We start from the raw sequence: 8,659 nt of genomic DNA, 5'->3' as shown, positions 1-8,659 counted from the left end.
ATAAAGGAGGAGACATAGAAAGAGAGAATAAAGACAGAAATAATGAAAGAGAAAATTAATCTAAAAAGATGAAGGAATAGATAATAAAAGCGATAAAAAATAACAATAAAGAAAGATGGAAAGAGAGGCAATAAAGATGGAGGTGAAGAGAGGAAGGATAAAGGAGAGAGGGAAGTGAACAATAAACAAAGGAAACGGGTTTAAATGGATTACAAGATTCGAGAGAGTATTAACGAATGGTGGAGGCAGGAAACTGATAAAAAGAGGAGAGAGAGCGATGTGATAGTGTGGAAGAAAAAAGAAATAATAATTGGTACAAAAACGGTAATAATTGGTACAAACAATGTCTATAATTTTAAAAACGGTAATAACTGGTACACAAACGGTAATAACTTTGGTACACAAACAGTAATAACTGGTCACACAAACGGTAATAACTGTACAAAAACGGTAATAACTGGTACAAAAACGGTAATAATTGGTACACAACGGTAATAATTGGTACCAAACAGTATTAATAATTGGTACACAAACGGTAATAATTGGTACACAAACGGTAATAATTTTAAAACGGTAATTACACAAGAGTACATTCAAGGTAAACCAATTTCATCAAGGTGGAACAACGTGTTGGTGGAAATACTAAGAGAAAATTTTGAGAAACTTTCACCCACTTTCTTAGGTTTCAGTGACAGTAAATAATGCCTTAGCTAATTTAACTTTCTCACTTTACGAAATACAGTTGGGGAATCTCTCTGTCTGTCTGTCTGTCTACCTGTCTGTCTGTCTGTCTCTTTGTGTCTGTCTAGCTGTCTGGCTTTCTCTATCTCTCTCTGTCTGTCTGTCTCTCTGTCTGTCTGTCTGTCTCTCTGTCTGTCTGTCTGTCTCTCTGTCTGTCTGTCTGTCTCTGTCTGTCTGTCTCTTTTTGTCTGTTTATCTGTCTGGCTTTCTCTATCTGTCTGTCCTGTCTGTCTACCTGTCTGTCGCTACCTGTCTGTCTGTCTCTCTCTCTCTCTCTCTCTCTCTCTCTCTCTCTCTCTCTCCAGCTGATTACACGAAGATAATAAGAGACTGGTGATGATTTAACGACTAAGAGTAAATAAAATGGAAAAAAAAAAAATGAAAGAAAAGAAGAAAGAGATAGCGTGTGCAAAGGGAGATAATGAGAGAACTGATAATTAAGACTAGAGAAGAAAAAAAAGATGAAAATATCAAGCACCAGAGAATTATATCTTGTCTAAGGAAATTTTTGAGTCAATATACCAATCTAGTGTGGGAAATATCTACAATACCCCCCACCCACGATACCCACCTACGATACCCACCTACGATGCCTGCAATGCCCCGATGCCTACCTGCGATACCCCACCCACGATACCCACCTCGATCCTTCAATGCCCACCCACGTGCCCACCTGCGATACCCCACGATCCCACCTACGTGCCCACCTACGTGCCTACCTACAATGCCACCCACCTACGATGCCCACAATGCCCACCCGATGCCCACCTACGTTACCACCTGCAATGCCCACCTGCAATACTTACCACAATACCCACCACGATACCCTGCCACCTACAATACCTACGATGCCCACCTACAATCCCACCCACCACGATACCCCACCCACGATGCCTACCTCGATACCCACCCACGTGCCCACCACCCACGATACTACCTACAATGCCCACCACCCGATCCACCTACGATGCCCACCCTACCTACATTACACCTACGATACCTACCTACAATACCCACCTACGATGCCCACCTACAATACCCACCCGTCCACGATGCCACCTGCAATACCCACCTACGATGCCGCCTATACACCCGATACCCACCTACGATACCCGCACCTAAACACGAGGGCCAAATATGTCACGGGTTTATCTTGTCGTTTATGCAGAAGACAAGAAGCTGGCGTCAATGTGTGTTCTAAAATAACCTGGGAGAAAATACATGTGTGTGTGTGTGTGTGTGTGTGTGTGTGTGTGTGTGTGTGTGTGTGTGTGTGTGTGTGTGTGTGTGTGTGTGTGTAGTGTGTGTGTGTGTGTGTGTGTGTGTGTGTGTGTGTGTGTGTGTGTGTGTGTGTGTTATATGTGTGTGTGTGTATTTGGTTTATATTTATTGTTAACTACTCCAGGGGCTGAGTTATTGGACAGGTATCGTCGACTGTCTCTCTCCAGGGCGTGATTGATAGACAGGTATCGTTCGGGGCGTGATTGAAGACAAGTATCGTCGACTGTCTCTCTCCAGGGGCGTGGTTGATAGATAGGTATCGTTCGGGGCGTGATTGAGACAGTATCGTCGACTGTCTCTCTCAGGGCGTGGTTGATAGATAGGTATCGTTCGGGGCGTGATTGAGAGACAGGTATCGTCGACTATCTCTCCAGGGGCGTGATTGATAGGCAGGTATCGTTCAGGGCGTGATTGAGAGACAAGTATCGTCGAGCTGTCTCTCTGGGGCGGTGATAGACAGGTATCGTTCGGGGCGTGATTGAGACAGGTATCGTCGACAATCTCTCTCCAGGGCGTGATTGATGACAGGTATCGTTCGGGGCGTGATTGAAGACAAAGTATCGTCGACTGTCTCTCCAGGGGCGTGGTTGAGAGACGATAAATAGTGGAGAAAAGGACGAAAACAAATGAGACACGGGAGATTAGAGACGTCACGCCTTGATGGATAAATCGCTGCCTGAACGAAACTATCTGACTGTAGCTGTTGGCGAGGTTGAGGTGGAGGTGTGAGGTGGAGGGTGTGAGGTGGAGGGTGTGAGGTGGAGGGTGTGAGGTGGAGGTGTGAGGTGGAGGGTGTGAGGTGGAGGGTGTGAGGTGGAGGGTGTGAGGTGGAGGGTGTGAGGTTGTGAGGGTAGAGATATTGTTGTTTCTGAGTGATGTAGATGTGATTGTCTCTCTCTCTCTCTCTCTCTCTCTCTCTCTCTCTCTCTCTCTCTCTCTCTCTCTCTCTCTCTCTCTCTCTGGATGAAACAAGCCACCAACTCACCAAACATTTCTTCCCATTAGTTAGCCTTAAATCAGCTGACTTACCGCCAGTCCTGATCTAACTGATAGTGTTAACCCGCCTCAAGGTTCTGTATTGTATGTTCAACTAACACAAAGACCAACTCTTGAGTGTTATTGTCTTAATCGGTCATTGAATGTTATTGACTGTTATTGACTGTTATTGGGGGTTGAGTGTTATTGAGTGTTATTGACTGTTATTTACGTATTATTGACTGATATTGACTGTTATTTGAGTTTTATTGACTGTTGTGAGTACTATTGACTGTTATTTACGTGTTATTGACTGTTATTGACTTTTATTGACTGTTATTGAGTACTATTGACTGTCATTTACGTGTTATTGACTGTTATTGATTATTTTGCATGTATTGTATAGCATGGACAGAGCAGACAGACAGAGCAGACAGAAGAAACAGACAGAAGACAGAACAGACAGACAGACAAGCAGAAACAAACAGACAGACAGACAGAAAGACAAACAACAAACCAAGCAAATGACGGAGGGTCATAACGAGAGAATGAAAAGGAAAAGAGGAAACACGCGATTATGGACAAAGGAAAGGAAGCGGAAGGAAGGGAGAAGGGGAAGGAAGAGGAAAAGGGGAGGAAGAGGACCTAGATAGTGTTGTCAATAATAATGGGAAGGGGTAATGGGAAGGGGTATTGGGGAGGGTTAGTGGGAGGGGCGATGGTGATTAGGTGGTTGGTGGGAAGGGGTGAGGGGTGGGATGAAGGAGGGGTGGGAGGGGGTGATGGGGTGGGAAGGGGTGAGGGTTGGTGGGAGGGGTGATGGGTGTTGGGGGGTGATAGAAGGGTAGGGGTTAGTGGGAGGGGGTGAAGAGGGCTGGTTATTGTACACCTACACTCACATGGGGAGGGGGTGAAGACTGTATAATCGCACCAATAACCGTACCTATAACCGCAATTAAAACAGCATAACCGTACCTATAACTATCAACAACTATATAACTACCTATAACTGTACCTATAACTTCATATAACCGGATAACCGCACTACCAATAACCGCAAAACCGTACCTATAACCATATAACCACACCTAACCGCATATAACCTATAACTGTACCACCAACTATATTACTACCTATAACTGCATCTATAACCGGATAACCACATATGCAATAACCGCACCAATAACAGTATATAGGGTAACGACACAGGAACAGGAACAACCCACCGATGATTTACGTCACCATAAATCCTTCGCGTTTTTCTGCCTCCAACATCAAGTGAATTTGTTTACGTTCCTCAAATCCGGATTCACAAAAGGTTGGATTATTTTATTTTTCTCTCGTAACGAGAACAACAATAATAATAATAATAAAAAATAATAATAATAAAAAAAAAATAATAATAATAAAAATAATAATAATAATAATAAAATAATAATAATAATAATAAAATAATAATAATAATAAAAATAATAATAATAAAAAAAAAATAATAATAATAATAAAAATAAAATAATAATAATAAAAATAATAAAATCTAACATTACAGAACAAACTACGACGTAAATTGCTCTTGATAAAAAACAAAACAGTGGCGTATCTAGATAAAGAGACTGACAGGTCAATTCACCAACATGTATTTTCCATTATCGAACCACGGGAATGAATATCACAGATGAAACACCATAACTGTTCAGCCATTGATTGGGATGAGTTAGCTGAGTGGTTCGTATACTCGTACACTCAATCATACACCCAGGGTTCGAAATTGTTTTTGAATACTGTCTCTTGAAGGAGGGTAATTTTAACTCATTCTTATGGTAGTAATTAGGTTAGGTTAGGTTAGGTCAGGTTAGGCTAGGTTAGGTCAGGGTAGGTTAGGTTAGGTCAGGTTAGGCTAGGTTGGATTAAAATGGGGTTGGGTTAGGTTGGAATGGGATAGGGTAGGTTAGGTTTGGGAGGAGGTGGAGGATAAAGGAAGGAGGAGGAGAGGAGGCGGGAGGTAGGGAAAAGGAGAAGAGGAGAGAGCCATCACCAATCACTCCAGCGTGTCACACAACAATACACACACACACACACACACACACACACACACACACACACACACACACACACACACACACACACACACACACACTATACACACACACACCCCTCAGGTCTATTTCTTTCATCATCAATACACCTTTTGACCTCTCTACATCTCCAATACACCCTCTTTCTACACCCTCTCTCTACACCTCAATACACCTTTTGACACTCTCTACACCCTCTTTCTACACCCTCACTCTCTCTACACCTCTCTACACCCTCTTTCTCACCCCTCACTCTGCACCTCTCTACACCCTCTCTACACCCTCTTTCTACACCCTCCTCTACACCTCTCTACACCCTCTCACACCCTCTTTCCACACCCTCACTCTACACCCCTCTACACCCTCTTTCTACACCCTCACTCGCACCTCTCTACACCCTCACTCTGCACCTCCTCCACCTCTTTCTACACCCTCCTCTGCACCTACACACCTCTCTACACCCTCCTGCACCTCTCTACACCTCTCTACACCCTCTTTCTACACCCTCACTCTGCACCTCTCACACCTCTCTACACCCTCTTTCTACACCTCACTCTACACCTCTCTACCTCTCACACCCTCTTTCTACACCCTCACTCTACACCTCTCCCCACACCCTCTTCTACACCCTCCTCTGCACCTCTCTACACCCTCCTCCTCTCTTTCTACACCCCCACTCTGCACCTCTCTACACCTCTCTACACCCCTCTTCTACACCCCTCCTCCACACCTCTACACCCCTCTTTCTACACCCTCCACTCTGCACCTCTCTACCCCCCTCCCTCTACACCTCTCTACACCTCCTTCCCTCCCCCCCTCTTTCTACCTCACTCCCCCTCCCCTCCTCTGCCTCTCTCACCCCTCTTTCTACACCCCTCCCCTCTACACCCCTCCCCTACACCCCTCTTTCTACCCCTCACTCTACCTCAGTTAGTCTTGTTGCTACCAAACTATCTTTGTGTACACCACAGTGCCTCGTCTGTTTACATCAAGATAGCTTCCACACCCTCCTTCCACCCTGAATCCACCCTCTCTCTCTCTACACCTCACACCCCCTCCTTACACCCTCCACCCCCTCCTTACACCCTCACACCTCTCTACACCCTCACACCCTCTCTCTACACCTACACCCCCTCCTTACACCCTCACCCTCTCTCTACACCCTCCACCCCCTCCTTACACCCTCCACCCTCTCTCTACACCCCTCACACCCTCTCTCTACCTCCCCCCTCTCTACACCCTCACACCCTCTCTCTCTCTCTCTCTCTCTACACCCTCACACCCTCTTTCTACACCCTCACATCCTCTCTACACCCAGACAACACCTCGGACGCTAAGTAATCGATTACCATTACACCATTAACACGAACACCATAATCCGTCTCACACTAGCACCATAACACCTCACACTAGCACCATAACACCTCACACCAGCACCATAACCCACCTCACACCAGCACCATAACCCACCTCACACCAGCACCATAACACCACACTCAGCACCATAACACACCTCACACTAGCACAATAACCCACCTCACACTAGCACCATAACACTCACACCAGCACCATAACCCACCTCACACAGGCACCATAACCCACCTCACACTAGCACAATAACCCACCTCACACTAGCACCATAACACCTCACCAGCACCATAACCCACCACACTAGCACAATAACCCACCTCACACTAGCACCATAACCCACCTCACACTAGCACCATAACACTCACACTAGCACCATAACACCCACACCAGCACCATAACCCACCTCACACCAGCACCATAACCCACCTCACACCAGCACCATATCCACCACCTCACACCAGCACCATAACCCACTCACACCAGCACCATAACCCACCTCACACCAGCACCATAACCCACTACACCAGACCATAACCACTCACACTAGCACCATACCACCTCACACCAGCACCATAACACCCCTCCAACCAGCACCATAACCCACCCACTAGCACCATTAAGACCTGGGGCGCCATACATTCACCTCCTTTACCATTTCATACAAAATCTTGACGATAGACTTTGATGAAACACGCCTCTATCTATCTATCGATCTATCTATCTAATGATCTATCTATCTATCGCTCTATCGATCTATCTATCTATTTATCTTTCACTTTCACGTTTTCTCTCATTTTTAGTTTATAGCATCTGTTTTCCTCTCTCTTACTTATGTTTCATAGTATCTCTCTCTCTCTCTCTCTCTCTCTCTCTCACTCTCTCGCCTCTCTCTCTCAAAGCTTGCTTGAGCTGTTAAACTTTGGCAGGAATTCAAAAAGTATTTTACGAGTCCCTTGAGGCAGGAGGAGGAAGAAGAGGAGGAGGTGGAGGAGGAGGAGGAGGAGGAGGAGGAGGAGGGGGAGGAAGAGAGGAGGAAGACGAAAGGAGGGGAGGAGAAGGAGTGTGAAGAGAAGGGAAAGGAAAAGGACTCTCTCTCTCTCTTTCTTTCATACACGCACATTCTCGTTCAATCTCTCTCTCTCTTATGTTTCATGGTATCTCTCTCTCTCCTGGCAGTATTTTAAGAGGCACAACTCTCCATAATAACAAGGACGGCTGGCGAGTGTATTCTATTTTACAGCAACGAGAGTTTGTTTACCTGTTGTGTACGTTGTTTACCTGTTGTGTACGTTGTTTACCTGTTGTGTACGTTGTTTACCTGTTGTGTACGTTGTTTACCTGTTGTGTACGTTGTTTACCTGTTGTACGTTGTTTACCTGTCGTGTACGTTTACCTGTTGTGTAAGTTGTTTACCTGTTATGTACGTTGTTTACCTGTCGTGTACGTTGTATTTACGTTGTTAACCTAACCTAACCCCGTGGATAAAGTTAAAGGCAGAACCACTTAACAATATACATAGCTAATACACCAAAATATACATCACTAATACACCAAAATATACATCAATAATACACCCAAAATATTCATCAATAATACACGAAAAATATACATAAAATATACATAGATTTTACCCCATAATCAACTTTGCTTTGATATATACTCACATTTTTTCCCCTTGGTAATAAATATGGCTCGTCTTTCTTCCCTCGGGTCCATAGGGTGCTATACCACACTAGCTGGGGGGGGCTTGTGGGCGTTACTCCGGTCTATATATCATTAAGAGGTGGATCTTGTGGGCGTTGGAGATGAACCCTTGGGAGAGGAAATAAATAAGATGGGTTAGGTAATATTTTGTTGGTGATGGTGGTGGTGGTGGTGGTGGGTGGTGGTGGTGGTGGTGGGTGGTGGTGGTGGTGGTGGTGGTGGTGGTGGTGTGGTGGGTGGGTAGGTGTGGTGGTGGTGTGGTGGTGGTGGTGGTGGTGGTGGTGTGGTGGGTGGTGGTGGGGTGTGGTGGTGGTGGTGGTGGTGGTGGTGGTGGTGGGTGGTAGGTGGTAGTGGTGGTAGTGGTGGTGGTGAAGGCAGGAAGGAATAAAGTGCTATGATAACAGAGAAATGTTCACGAGAGTAAAAATGGGTCGGTGAGTGTTTCACACACACACACACACACACACACACACACACACACACACACACACACACACACACACACACACACA

Source organism: Homarus americanus, unplaced genomic scaffold (genome assembly GCF_018991925.1).
Source record: "Homarus americanus isolate GMGI-L3 unplaced genomic scaffold, GMGI_Hamer_2.0 scaffold21072, whole genome shotgun sequence".
In the NCBI taxonomy this organism is placed as follows: Eukaryota; Metazoa; Arthropoda; class Malacostraca; order Decapoda; family Nephropidae; genus Homarus; species Homarus americanus.
Note: the sequence above shows the minus strand (reverse complement) of the source record.